This window comes from Panthera onca, chromosome A3, assembly GCF_046562875.1.
Source record: "Panthera onca isolate mPanOnc1 chromosome A3, mPanOnc1 haplotype 2, whole genome shotgun sequence".
Taxonomy (NCBI): Eukaryota; Metazoa; Chordata; class Mammalia; order Carnivora; family Felidae; genus Panthera; species Panthera onca.
This window is the reverse complement of record NC_138341.1, coordinates 108,895,587-108,910,588: the sequence shown is the minus strand read 5'-3', so window position 1 is coordinate 108,910,588 and position 15,002 is coordinate 108,895,587.

Genomic DNA, 15,002 nt, shown 5'->3' with positions numbered 1-15,002 from the left:
GTGGCACATTTAAATAAATCAAACGAACAGGTCCATGATTAAATGGACTCATTTGATTATAAACAACTTTTCATCCTTTGAGAGAGGATTTGAAATATGAAGCATCAAAAGTTATCACTAACCATAAGTGGGGACTAAGATAGTTTAGAAAAGGCATTGTATTAGTTTGTTGCTGTGTAAAAATTATCATAAACTTGGGGCGCCTGGGTGGCTCAGTCGGTTAAGCGGCCGACTTCGGCTCAGGTCATGATCTCGCAGTCCGTGAGTTCGAGCCCCGCGTCGGGCTCTGTGCTGACAGCTCAGAGCCTGGAGCCTGTTTCGGATTCTGTGTCTCCCTCTCTCTGACCCTTCCCCATTCATGCTCTGTCTCTCTCTGTCTCAAAAAAATAAATAAACATTAAAAAAAAAATTATCATAAACTTAGCAGCTTAAAACCACATCTATGTAGGGGTGCCTGGCTGGCTCAGTCAGTAGAGCATGTGACTCTTGATCTGGGGGGTTGTGAGTTCAAGCCCCACGCTGGGGGTAGAGTTTACTTTAAAAACAAAACAAAACAACACCTATTTATTATCTCACACTTCTGTACATCAGACATCCAGCAGGCAGGCCTGGCTGGGTCTTTATATATTTATTTATTTTTATTTATTTATTTATTTATTTTAAAGTATTTTTGTTTATTTATTTATTTGCTTATTTATTTATTTAGAGAGAGCACAAGCAGGGTAAAGGCAGCAAGGGAGGGAGAGAGAGAGAGAGAGAGAGAGAGAGAGAGAGAGAGAATCCCAAGCAGGCTCCACAGTGTCAGCACAGAGCCCGACGCAGGGCTTGAACTCACGAACTGTGAGATCATGACCTGAGCCGAAACCAAGAGACGGACGCTCAACCGACTGAGCCACCCAGGCACCCCATTGGCTGGGTCTTCTGCTCAGGGTCTCACAAGGTTGAAATCAAAGCCTGGGTAGGGATACATTCCTCTCTGGACGCTCTCCTGGGACAGAATCCACTTCCAAGCTCCTTTAGGTATCGGCAAAATTCAGTTCCTTCCTGCTGCAGGACTGAGGACCCCGTTCCTCAATGGCCGTCGATGGGGGGCCTCTCTCTCGGTTCCTTAATGCTGCCCACATACCTTCCCAGGTGGTTCTCACAATCTTCAACCCAGGAATGACATATCAATTCATTCTCACGCTCCGAATCTCTTTTTCTTCTGCCTTCTGCTGCTGCTTTGTAAAAGACTCATTGTGATTAGATCAGCCCTACCCAGATAACCTCTGTGTGTTAACATCTGTGGATTGGGAACTTTAACTACAATTGCAAAATCCCTTGACAGCAGGGTCGAGGTTATTTGATTAACTAGGGGATGAGAATGTGGAGTGGAGAGAATCCCATCTTTAGAATTCTGCCTACTGTAGGCATAAAATGGACCATGTAGGCATAAGAGGGACCATATGCCCCACTTAAAAAAAATAACTCAAAGTGTCATTTTCAGCATATACAGAACTTATTAAGATAATGTTAAGTGGTATTAAAATTTAAAATAATGTATGTTATGGGGCTCCTGGGTGATTCAGTCGCATTGGGCGTCTGACTCTTGATTTCTGCTCAAGTCACGATCTCACAGTTTTCCTGAATTCAAGCCCCACAACAGGTTCTGCGCACGACCACACGGAGCCTGCTTGGAATTCTCCCTCTCTCCCTCTCTCTCTGCCCCTCCCTGGCTCGTGCTCTATCTTTCTCAAAATAAATAAATAAATAAAAATTTAAAAAATGTACATGATAATTATAATTTAAATATTAATATAAATTATAAATATTGTGTATCATTTAAGTATTAATTATCATTTTAAGTAAGGTATTTGTCTGCCGTTAGTTCAGCAGATACATTTTTTTTAAAGAGCTTAAGAAAGCGTTGTATATGGATGAGCAAGATGTGATATATACGTACGATGGATATTATGCAGCCTTAAAACGGAAGGACGTTCTGACACCTGTTGCAACGTGTTATAACACCTGAGGACAGTGTGCTAAGCGAAATAAGCCAGTCACAGAAAAACAAATATTGTTTGGTTCCTCTAATATGAAGTACTAGAGGCAGAAAGCAGAGTGGCTGCGGGGGGGGGGGGGGGGGGGGGTCAGGGCGGGGAAGGGGAGGTGGGGGGAGGGGAGGGGGAGATGGGAAGTTGCTTAGCAGGTGCAGTTTCTGTTGTGCAAGATGAAGGGTTCTAGAGATGGACCATGAGGATGGCAGCAGGGTAAATGTCCTCAATGCCACTGAACAGCACACTTGAAAATGGTTAAGATCTGGGTGCCTGGGGGGCTCAGTCGGTTAAACGTCAGGCTTCAGCTCCTGTCATGACCTCCCAGTTCTGGAGTTCTAGCCCTGCCTGGGGCTCTGTGCTGACAGCTCAGAGCCTGGAGCTTGCTTCAGATTCTGTGTCCCTCTCTCTCTCTGCCCCTCCCCTGCTCACAGGCTCTCTCTCAAAAATGAATAAACATTTAAAAAAATTTTTTAAACTAAGTCTAAGTAATTCTTGTTTATAGTATTAGAAGACATTACTAGTGTTATTAAAAGAATCAGAATTGATTTAGTTATTTAATTAAAATAATTCAGTTATTAAAAGAATTAGAATTTATTATTATTTTTTTAAGAATTGGAATTTTTAAAATATTTATTTATTTTTGGGAGAGAGAGAGAGAGAGAGAGAGAGCGAGCAGGGGAGGGGCAGAGAGAGAGGGAGACACAGAATCCAAAGCAGGTTCCAGGCTCTGAGCTGTCAGCACAGAGCCTGACGTGGGGCTTGAACTCATGAACCATGTGATGATGACCTGAGCCAAAGCTCCTCCTCAACTAACTGAGCCACCCAGGCTCCCCGAGAATTAGGATTTTTTTGAAATGTTTATTCACCTATTTTGAAAGAGAGACAGAAAGAGGGAGGGGCGGGGGGGGGTGGGTGGAGAGAGAATCCCCGTGCGTAGCTGAGCCCTACGCAGGGCTAGATCTCATGAACTGCGAGATCATGACCTGAGCTGAAATAAAGAGTTGGAGACACTTAACCAACAGAGCCACCCAGGCGCCCCAAGAATTAGAATTTTAAAGTAACTCATGACAGGGGCGCCTGGCTGGCTCCGTCAGAAGAGCAAGCAACTCTTGATATTGGGGTTATGAGCTCGAGTCCCACATGGGGTATAGAGATGACTTAAATACATGAACTTAATAAAAATAAAAATAACTCGTTACAAATAATAAGACCTACAAGTTCAAATGATTTAAATAGAAACTGGAAGGCGAGAAAAGAGAAAGATAGAAAACTCGGGCTTTCGCGACCTTACGAAATAGAAGTCAATAGAGTCTGTTTCATTGGTGACGTCTGGCCTGGAAGGCGAATTCAAAGGTCTCTACATTTTAAAGGTGACACATAGAATCAAGATGAGAAATATAACTTCCAAATTACTCGATGGAGGGGGAAAAAACTCAAGGGGGGAGACAAATCCCGCTGGTCAGCAAAAGGTGAACTGCTGAGCTTCAAATCTTGGCCCTCCCACTTTCAAAGAGTAACTGAAGAGCGCAAGAGAGAGAACGTACGTACGACACGATCTCGGTGGGAACACAGCAGTACTCCATGACTGCTGCCACGCAGAAACGTATGGGTCCAAGAAGGAGAAAGGAAAGGAGCTAGCATTTCTGAAAGCCTGTTGTGACTAAGCCTTTGCCAGCTCTTTTAGGTCCATTACCCTACCTCACCCCCCCACGACAACCGTAATTTTATGCCAGTTTTACATCTGATGTCAAGTCATTTCCATACCTTCACACAAAGAGTTCAGCAGCGGATCCCAAATTTGAACCCTGGAATAATTGACTCTAGGGAAGAAATTCTTGAGCCTGGTGAGACAAGACTGAGACAGAATACGAAGAGGGCTGGTTATTTATTTATTTATTTTAATGTTTATTTATTTTTGAGAGAGTGCAAGCAGGGGAGGGGCAGAGAAAGAGGGAGACACAGACTCCGAAGCAGGCTCCAGGCTCCAGGCTCCGAGCTGTCAGCACAGAGCCCGACGCGGGGCTCGAACTCACGAACTGCGAGATCATGACCTGAGCCAAAGTCGGATACTCCACCAACTGAGCCACCCACCAGGTGTCCCTATGTTTTTATTTTTGTTTTTTAGAGAGAGAGAGAACGAGAGCATGAATGGGGGGAGGGGCAGAGGGAGAAAGAGAACCTTAAGCAGGCTGTAAGCTCAGTGCACAGCCCAACGTGGGACTCGATCCCATGACCCTGGGATCATGACCTGAGCCGAAATCAGACGCTCAACCGACTGAGCCACCCACGTGCCCTGAGGGCTGGTAATTTGTAAAGTATTCCTGTAAGTTTCTTTATCGTTGTTAGGCTATCTTTTCCATAAAAACTAGGGTCATAAAGCCTGTCAAACAACCGGTAAATTCATTATTGGCAAGTCTGAAAATTGGTATACAGAATAGCATGTGTACAATTATATGCAAAATGCATTCACATGACAAAAACTGGAATGATATGTGTGAGGGTCATGTTAAGGGAGTGGGTCGCCGGGGATTACTTTTATTTACAATGTTTTAATGTTATGTTTGTATTCTTTTTCTTTTTTTTGTATTATTTTTCTTTTTTTTTTTTTTTAAATGCTCTCCTTTTGTTTTAATTTTTTTTTAACCTTTATTTATTTTTGAGACAGAGAGAGACAGAGCATGAATGGGGGAGGGTCAGAGAGAGAGGGAGACACAGAATCTGAAACAGGCTCCAGGCTCTGAGCCATCAGCCCAGAGCCTGACGCGGGGCTTGAACTCACGAACCGCAAGATCATGACCTGAGCCGAAGTCGGATGCCTAACTGACTGAGCCACCCAGGCGCCCCTGTATTATTCTTCAATAACAACTTTTTTTAAGTTTTTTTTTTGTAAATTTTTTTTTAATGTTTTATTTCTTTTTTTGAGACAGAGACAGAGCACGAGCGGGGTAGGGGCAGAGAGAGAGGGAGACGCAGAATCGGAAGCAGGCCCAGGCTCTGAGCTGTCAGCACAGAGCCTGACGCGGGGCTCGAACCCATGAATCGTGAGATCATGACCTGAGCCGAAGTCGGACACTCAACCGACTGAGCCACCCAGGTGCCCCTAAATTTGTTTTTAATGTGTATTTATTTTTGAGAGAGAGAGAGAGAGAGAGCATGAGGAGGGGAAGAGCAGAGAGAGAGGGAGACACAGAATTTGAAGCAGGCTCCAGGCTCCGAGCTGTCAGGGCCCCATGCGGGGCCCGAACTCACGAACTGTGAGATCATGACTTGAGCTGAAGTTGGACCCTCAACCAACTGAGCCACCCAGCCGCCCCTCAATAACAACATTTGAAAAGTAAAAGTCGAGGAGAAAAGAGAGGGGAACTTAAGCCATGGAGTTTAAAACCTGGCTCCCAAGCTGGGACAGTGGCCTGCCTCGATGCCATCTCTGTGGCATCTCAAGACCCAGCAGACACTAGGATTGGCCTCTAAATTCACTGGCACAACTTCCGCATCCTGATGGGCAGACGCTGGCCACGTGGAGGATTTCTGAGTCCTTCTGTAGGAAACCAGGCCAGAAAGTAAACACGAGAAAGAACGGACTCATTCATGCTCTCGCTCCCTCGTTTAAGGAGGCCTGACAGCCCCCGTGTTTGGGCTGCGCAAAGCCGGGAAGTCTTGGCCCTCTGTGGACTATGCTGGGACCATCCACATGCCCAAGATACCCTTGGACTAGCCATCCCTGTGGAGCTCTGTGATACTCTCAAAGGGTAGGTGAACCTTACCCAAGGTCCAGGGGTCAGGGTCAGGGATGTCAATAATCAAGGGGGACCCACAGAGACAGAGCTGTGAAGGGGAGCTGAGGCTAAGAACAGTGGGAGAAACGGTCCCGAGATGTGCCACACTGCAAGCACCCCAAGTCTGCTTCATTGCAGAAGATAGAAGCTTACCGTCTGAGGCTGATCTTAAAGTGCTATGGATCTACCTGCTGAGTTGCACTGCCACCTGAGTTCAAGGTCCCCCCTAGCCCGCCCAATCTGCTGGAAGGTACAGAGAAGCATTGGCCTCTGCACCACTGGGACTTAGTTGGCTGCTAAGACGACTATCGTTGATTTTGTATGTCTTCTTGCGATCTCCAGTTTGTCATACCTACCACCATACAATAATCTTGCTAAAATGCAAATTTTACTTATTTATTTTTTAATGTTCATTTATTTTTGAGAGAGAGAGAGAGAGAGCATGAACAGGGGAGGGGCAGAGAGTAAGGGAGACATAAAATCCGAAGCAGGCTCCAGACTCAGCTCAGAGCCCGATGTGGGGCTCAAACTCATGAACTGTGAGATCATGCCCTGAGCCGAAGTTGGACACGTAACTGACTGAGCCACCCAGGTGACCCAAATGCAAATTTAATTATATCACCCCTCTCTCAAAAACCTTCAAGGACTCACTCCTCAGTGCCTGCTGGATAGTCAGCTTTCTTTTCCTAGTTTGTCATCACCAGCTTTCTAGCCACTTGACTTCAGTCCAATCAACCTTGTCGACTCGCCATAGAGGTGAACACAGATTCCTCCAGACCTTTGTGACCGTGTGCACGCAGGTCCCTCCCCTTCCCCAGAGCTGACCCAGCATGGGTCCTACAACAGAAGTCTTGGTAGAAACAAACTGAAAAATGACAAAATATATAGTAGACATCTTTGCAAATGTAGGCGTTACAATAGAAAAATACCATCGAGAGAGCTAGAGGAAAACGTAATCCCTTTTGAAGGTCATATTTCCAACCTGTTCCCTGAAAACACCCCTCCCAGAAGTGTCAGGAAGTGGGAAAGCAATCTGTGTCCTCCCCAGGAGGGTCCTAGTGTACATGAGCACATTTACAGTTCTGAGAAGTCCTGTCATTTAAAAACAAACAAACAGGGGCACCTCGGTGCCTCAGTGGCTCAGTGGATTAAGCATCTGACTCTTGACTTTGGCTCAGGTCATGATTTCACGGGTTGTGAGTTGGAGCCCCGTGCTGCCAGCGGGGAGCCTGCTTGAATTCTCTCTCTTCCCCTTTCCCGCTCACGTGTGCGTGCTTGCTCCCTCTCTAAATAAATACAATAATTTTTCTAAAAATTAAAAAAAAAATAGAACAAACAAAAGCCAAGAACAAACTAGCATTTAGCCCAGCATGTCCCAAATGCAGTTGATTGTGGAATCCTGACTTTCTGCCCCACCCATCAGCATCCCTTGGAAAAAGCATTTTGTAGAATATGACTGAGAAGAATTACGTGCAGTTGTTCCTTTTTCACTGTGGCCTGAGATTTTTTTGAAATCTCATCATTTTTCCCCTCTATGCCCATAATATAGTATCTGGAAGAAGTCTTGGAAGACCAGTGGTCTCCCAAAGATTCTTGTCCCCTTGTCCCAGAATAATAATTTTTTAGTTGCGCACGTGGCTATCAAGAATAAAGTTGGCTCTACCCAGCCTCCCATGCGGCTAGATGTGGCCATGTGATGAAATGCTGGTCTGTGGAACGTGAGAGAAAGGCTATAGGTTCTCGGTTATATTCACACACACACAAAGGAATATGCTCACCCCTCTCCTTCCTCCCCTTCCTTCACCACAGTGACTGCAGTGCAGAGGGGTGGGGAGCCGTCTTGAATCATGCAGTTAAAAGCAACACAGAGCAACAAGGGCAGAGCAAGACAGAAGGAGCCCGAGCTGGCAACATCACAGAGCTCAGATGCCATACCACCGTGTCCCATTCTATGAGAGGAAAAAAAACTATTTCTATCGTGTGTAAGGTGGTATTGTTTTTTATCTCTGTCACAAGCAACCAAACCTATATTGTCACAAATGCAATCACCGTTTATTATCTTGTCTGACTGGAATAGTAGGCCTACCATGTAGGACATGCTTCTCCACTTTCTAATTGTGTAGTTCTTGGGGAGTCTTCAGGACCCCATTTTCCTGTCCGTGGTGATGGTTGCAGGGGTGTACACGTGATCCATGTCGACCAAGCAGAACTCCCTCTGGGATTTTTCTATTCGGAGCTGACGGGGAAGAGCTTTTCTCTCTGCCGGTTACGACGCTGTAAGAATATGAGCCTGGAGCTTCCTAAGGATCTAGTTCCGGGCTCCTGTGGGGATTGATGGTCTGAGAGACCTGGGCCAACCAGCATAGTCATGTAGGTCAGATTCCCCGGAAACAGACCGTGAAATGGTCTGTGTGCGAGAGATTACTGAGGAGGGTTTCTAGGGGTGCCAGGAAGGGAGTGGGGGAAAAGAAGAAGGTGGGGAAAGGGAGGAAGCTGAGCCACGGTGGCATTTCAGGTGAAGTGTGAGCCCCACCTGGTCCCTTAAGAAGCTCTGAGTGTAGATCATACCCTAGGGCTATCCTTGCCTGGGGCAGGAAAGCAGGACCTGTCCTCTCCCGAACTCTCACTCACTGATTAAGGGCTGCCCTGGGGGGTGCAAAATCCCAGTGCCTAAGGAATAGCTCCAGGAACCCCAGGGCAGTCTTCCCTCGAAAGTCACAGATGCAGGTTGAGGAAGACCAGGGAGCCCCCGGGTTGGGCGCCTAACCAGTGAGAGGGCTGCCAGAGGGTCTGGACAAGGTGCTGGTGTTAACTGCCACCAGAGCCCCCGATGGAGTCAGCCTGGAGAGCCCTTGTGTTTCCTTCCCCGGGTCTTGACTTCACTGGCTCAGGCCACAGGTTCCCGGGCATTATCAAGGCACTACTGAGGGACAGAGATGGAACCAAGTTCAGGCCGAAGCCTGGCACCACTGACTGTGCTGAGTGGGCAGCTCTGGGGCTCGGCGAGGAGCAGTTCGCAAACCCCCCCCCCCCACCCCCACCCCCCCACCCCCCCCCCCCGGACAAGCAGGCGGCCAGCTCAGAGCCAGGTGAGTCAAGGCCAATGTGAAGCTTGGGTTGGTGGGGGTTGACGCCCCACTGCGGGAGAAACTGGAAAAGGGTATGCTTGTCCCCCTCACTCTTGGACTGGCCCCCTCAACGCCACACTTTGTTCTCCTTTCTACAGCTATGCTCATCCGGTCCCATTGTGGGGTGTTCCTTGGCCATACCTACAGCTTACTCCTTTGTGTGGCCTCTCCGGCCCTGCCCTCAGGCCGCCTGGGCCTGCCCATCCGGCATCGGCATTGGCTTTCAGAGCAATCCTGCTCACGCCTGCTCTGCCTGTAAATTATATCCTGGTGAAATTGATTAAAAAAAAAAAAATCTTTTTCCTGCAGGGGTCCAACCTCATGACATCCTGTAAGTTTACAGGATTCTTATCAGGATTTCTAGCAATGACTCAAGGACCCAACTCCATCACTGGACAGGGAGTGCTGTGGGTTGACTGTTATCACACCCCCAGAAGATAATATGACGTAGTGATCAGAGAGGCTACCATTAAATACCATTGAATGGATGGACCCACCAATGCGTGAATGCCTGTTACATACACTCTTATTGATATCCCTTAATTCATTTACTTGGTCAACAAATATTTACTAAGCAGTCACGATATGACAGGTGCTATCCATTTAGATGTTGAGGATACAATGGTGGCCAAAAACTGACAAAACTCTGTGCCCTCATGGATTCCATTCTAGTAAAGGAGATACACATAAATAATATAAATGAGTGAACCCTGATGGATGGTGATAAGTATTAAAGAGAAAAATCAATCAGGATAAGGGGTAAGGAACATGGAGGATGGGGATTAGCATCACTGAGAAGGTGACATTTTTAAATACGGGAACTGTTCCTTCTTTCTTTCTTTCAGGTTTTTTTTTTTAATGCTTTTTTTTTTTTTAAGTTTATTTATTTTGAGAGAGAGCAAGCGAGTGCACAAGTGGGGAAGGGGCAGAGAGACAGGGAGGGAGAGAGAATTCCAAGCAGGCTCTGCGCTGTCAGCACGGAGCCTGACACAGAGCTTGAACGCACAAACCGCGAGTTCATGACCTGAGCTGAAATCAAGAGTCAGACGCCTAACCTAACTGAGAGCCACCCAGGCGTCCCAAGATTTTGTTTTTAAGTAATCTCCACACCCAATGTGGGGCTCGAACTCACAACCCTGAGAGTAAGAGTCACTGGCTCCACCGACTGGGCCAGCCATGTGCCCCTCGAGGGACCTGTATTTTATTAATTTTTTTTTTAATTTAAAAAAAAATTTATTTTGAGGGAGAGAGAGGCAGAGTGGGACCAGGGAAGGGGCAGAGAGAGAGGGAGACACAGAATCTGAAGCAGGCTCCAGGCTGTCAGCACAGAGCCCCACACAGAGCTAGAACTCATGAGCCGTGAGATCATGACCTGAGCCGACTGAGCCTCCCAGCAGCCCCACGGGACCTGTATTTTCCTTTTGCAATGGGGCCCACCAATTCCGTGGCCGGTCCTGCATACAGCACTTTGTTCTTTTGGATAGGCAGTACCTTCTCTCAATACCCGCTTTGAAAGCATAGATATGGGGTGCCTGGGTGGCTCAGTCGGTTGAGCATCCGACTTCAGCTCAGGTCACGATCTCACAGTTCGTGGGTTGGAGCCCCGCATCAGGCTCTGTGCTGACAGCTCGGAGCCTGGAACCTGCTTCGGATTCTGTGTCTCCCTCTCTCTCTGCCCCTCCCCTGCTCATGATCTGTCTCTCAAAAATAAATAAACGTTAAAAAAAATTTTTTTTTAAAGATTGTTAAAAAAAAAAAAGCACAGATACTCCCAGTAAACAAGAATGATTTGCATTTCTAATACATGAGTGTGACTTGTTTTTCTCCTGACAGCTGTGAAGTATGAGCTATGACATAGCAATTGTACCAGTCAGGGTAGGCTGCATAACAGAACCCCCCAAGTCCTGTGGCTTAAAACCTCTCACGCTGTGTGCTCATCACGGATCACCTGGGGATTCTGCTGTGCATCGTCCTCACTCCGGGACTGAGGCAGAGGGAAGTTGTGTAATGGCTCTTCCAGCTTCTTCTCAGAAGTGACACCCATCACTCAGACTCACATTCTGCTGGCCAGTGCCCATCACGTGGTGACACCCAGCCTGAAGGAATGTGGAAGTACAATCCAAACAGGGGCCCAGGAGGACGGGGCAGATTTGTTAATCCGTTATTCTAACACCCTTTAGTAAATAATCCATCCTTTCTCTCTTAATTCTCATTGTCCCTTTATCATACAGTAAATTTCTATTGACCTTCAGGCCTTTTTCGGGATAATCTTTCTGCTCCATTGATTTCCCTCTCGATGCCTATGCAGAGTTACTGTTTTAATTTCTGTAGCTTTATAATGTTATTTAATTTTTTTTTACATTCATTTATTTTTGATAGAGAGAGACAGAGTGTGTGTGGGGGAGGGGCAGAGAGAGAGGGAGACACAGCATCTGAAACAGGCTCCAGGCTCTGAGCTGTCAGCACAGAGCTGGACGCAGGGCTCCAACTCACAAACTGCAAGATCATGACCTGAGCCGAAGTCAGACGCCCAACCGACTGAGCCACCCAGGCGCCTCTATAATGCTGTTTAATATCAAAGAGGACCATCGCTCCTGGGTGGCTCAGTCCGTTAAACATCCAACTCTTGATCTTGGCTCAGGTTATGATCTCACGGTTTGTGAGTTTAAGCCTCACATGGGGCTCTTTGCTGACAGCACAATGCCTGCTTGGGATTCTCTGTCTCCCTCTCTCTCTCTGCCCCTCCCCCACTTGCATTCGCTCTCAAAAATAAACATTAAAAAGAGAAAAAGAGGGTAAGTACTTTTACCAGATTCTTCTTTGACAAATTTTTCTGGCTATTATCGTCCTTGATCTCTAGACTGATTTGAAAATTACTTTGTCAAGTGTTCTCCCCCATCTTGTGCGATTTTGATTAGAAGGGGATGGCATTGGAGACAAATTTGCGTCTCTCCACAATACAGAATTGCTAGTAATAAAATCTTCTGAGTATTTCCCTCAGGTGGTATGATTTTCTCCAAATATATTCAGTAACTTCCTACTCATTTGATCTCCAAATATTTTGTTTCATAGTTACTGTGAGCGAGACCCTTACTGTATTGTTTTCTAGGCATTATTCTAATACAGGAGAAGCGCTCTTGAGCTTGATATTCTTTGTAACCATTTATCCTACTGAACTTTCTTTAAAAAAAAAAAGTTTATTTATTTGGCGGGGGAGGGGCGCAGAGAGAGAGAGAGAGAGAGAGAGAGAGAGAGAGGATCCCAAGTAGGCTCTGTGCTATCAGCACAGAGCCTGACTTGGGGCTCGATCTCACAAACCTTGAGATCATGACCTGAGCCAAAATCCAGAGTCCACTGCTTAACCAACTGAGCCACCCAGGCACCCCAAATTAATGATGTTTTCTTTTTTTTTTAAGATTTTTTTTTTCTTTTTTTTTTTTTTTTTTTTCAACGTTTTTTATTTATTTTTGGGACAGAGAGAGACAGAGCATGAACGGGGGAGGGGCAGAGAGAGAGGGAGACACAGAATCGGAAACAGGCTCCAGGCTCCGAGCCATCAGCCCAGAGCCTGACGCGGGGCTCGAACTCACGGACCGCGAGATCGTGACCTGGCTGAAGTCGGACGCTTAACCGACTGCGCCACCCAGGCGCCCCTTTTTTTTTCTTTTTTTGAGAGTGAGAGAGGGAGGGAGGGTGGGACAGAGGAAGAGAGAGAGACAATCTCAGAGGGCTCCATGCTCAGAGGGGGCCCTACAACCCTGGGTCATTACCCGAGGAAATCAAGAGTCTGACGCTTAACCGATCGAGCCAAACAGGCACCCCAAGTGTTTGGTAGGTTGTACATTGATTTACATTTACTTATTTACAAATTATGATTAATCTCTCGCTTTCACCATTAAAAAAAAAAAAAAAAAAACATCTTATACTTCTCATTTCTGCAGCAAGAGTGAAACTTGCTGTGTGAACCGATGCGATTTTCATTTCCACTATTTTCTGTGATCTCATGACCACTGCTCTCCAGCCTGGCAGCAGCTAGGGTGTTCGGTGCCTACTGGCTTAGGGAAGGGGTGACACAGCAAAATGCACAGGGAAAGGAAGTCAAGTTCTTGGAATTTTTATTTTTGAATGTCTTTACCACATTTAGAAGAACAGATGAAGAGGTGACTGAGCCCTTATACCGGGTTACTCAGTGTGGCCTCTGACCACTGCTGACTCGTGAGCTGTTTGTCACTGGGCCATGATGAGTTAGGTACATATCTGGAGAGGAATCATTTAGAAACTTTTATAGCAATTCGATGTTGCCACAATATCCAGACGCGTGAATGGCCGACTGGCTTCATCGAACAGTGTATAGACCAAAAATATTGATCCATGACAACCGGAAGTAAAATGATTCTTCACCCCACCTTGTTTGATCTTTAGATTAACTTCTTTAGATTAACCAAAAGATTCTGGATTGAGAGAAAAGAGGAGAGTTAGAAGGAAGCAAGTGGGTTCAAGACCTCAAATGTGTCCCAGCGTCCTGGCCCCTCCCCCAGATGCTCTGTAAATGGAGGGCGGGGGATGGGAGAGGAGAGCTGCCAGCGGAGAACAACAGATACCCTTGACAGACTGGGAAATTGGAATGGGAAGGGGCCCATGCCCTTTTCTAAGTAGAGCCTGGGAAGCAGCAAGTTTCGATCATTTCTTTGAGAGATGAAAAGGCCCTGGGCAGAGCTAGACGGCTGGATTGGAGACAGCCCACACACTTCCCACACACTCAGCATGCCGCTGGGAGCAGCAGAATAATTTGCTGTGTATCCAAAAGGAGCCCAAAGGCAGTGAAGAACCTTGGAAACTCCCACTATGTAGGCCCAAGGGCCACCTGATGTCCTCGCGTGCCCAGCTGGGGTGCAGAAGGAGCTCAGGGGCAGAGACTTTAGGGAAATGTGCAGTTGACACACTTCGTGGTGAGCACAGAATACTGTACAGACTTGTTGAATCACTATGATGTATACCTTATATACTTGCTTAATATTGGGTCAGCTATCCTTCAGTTGGAAGGGAGGAAGGAAGGAAGGGAGGGAGGGAGGGAGGAAGGGAGGAAGGAAGAAATGAAGGAAGGAAGGAAAGGAGGAAGGAAGGAAGAAATGAAGGAAGGAAGGGAGGGAGGAAGGATGAGAGAGAGGGAAAGAAAGAAAGAAAGAAAGAAAGAAAGAAAGAAAGAAAGAGAAAGAAAGAAAGAAAAAGGAAGGAAGAGAGAAAGAGAGAGAAAGTGGAAGGTAGGGAGGGAGGGGGGAAGGAAATGTGCAGCTGAGAACAAGGGACAACACCATGGGTACATGTATGGACCAATGCCTAAGGTCTAGACAAGACAAAGGACATCTCAGCAAATAATAGTGTGGAAACACAAGGGCCAGATGCTTCCTCTCCCGAAGACCTTGACACCACTGGACACTCCCCTCCTGCCACTAAGATGGCAAACCTGGCGGCAAGGAGACCCTCCCATAATGACCAAGAGTAAATCTCAGGCACCTGGTGGAATGGTGACCCATGGTTGAAATTCAGTGGAGTTATTGAAAAGGCAGAAAAAATCGAACACCATACGTCTTGCAAACTTGAGTCTATGAAATGAGATTCATGCCCACTTTTGCTTTGTGTAACCAGAATGAGAGGTGTTAATGGATGCCATACCTTGTTTCTGATTTTAATGGGAATGCATCTGGTATTTTACTGTATGACATTTGCCATTGATTCTTCATGCTTTTATGATGTCAAGGTTCATCTATTTGAAGCTGGTTAGAGAGTTTTGTTATTAAATCAGGAATAGATGTCGAATTTTGTCTAATGCCTTTGGCACCTATCAGGAGGGTCATATGATTTTTATCTTCTAACCTATTAAAGGAATGTAGTACAGAAAAGATTTTAATACACTTTCGACTTTGCCTGTTTTAACTCATAGCTGAATTTGAGCTTATAGCTTATTTACAATTAAAAATTTTTTTGTTAATGTTTATTTATTTTTGAAAGATAGAGCACGGGTCAGGGAGGGGCAGAAAGAGGGGGAGACACAGAATCCCAAG